This window comes from Passer montanus, unplaced genomic scaffold (genome assembly GCF_014805655.1).
Source record: "Passer montanus isolate IOZ18808 unplaced genomic scaffold, ASM1480565v1 scaffold387, whole genome shotgun sequence".
Classification (NCBI taxonomy): domain Eukaryota; kingdom Metazoa; phylum Chordata; class Aves; order Passeriformes; family Passeridae; genus Passer; species Passer montanus.
In genome coordinates this window covers 14,097-14,423 of record NW_024368674.1, presented here as the reverse complement: position 1 = coordinate 14,423, position 327 = coordinate 14,097, and positions in this window count along the sequence as shown.

Sequence of the window (327 nt, the reverse complement as noted above, 5' to 3'; positions counted from 1 at the left end):
CGTAAACCAGACAGAAGAGCCCTTAAGCAGGACTAAATCCTTTAAACCAGGTTTAAATCCCTTAAACCAGGTCTAAATCCCTTAAAGTAGGTTTAAATCCCTTAAATCAGGTCTAAATCCCTTAAACTAGGTTTAAATCCCTTAAACCAGGTTTAAATCCCTTAAATCAGCTTTAAATCCTTTAAACGAGCTCAAAAGCCCTTAAACCAGGTCTAAACTCTTTAAACCCAGTCTAAATCCTTTAAACTAGGTTTAAACTCCTTAAATCAGGTTTAAATCCCTTAAGTCAGGTCTAAATACTTTAAACTAGGTTTAAATCCCTTAAAC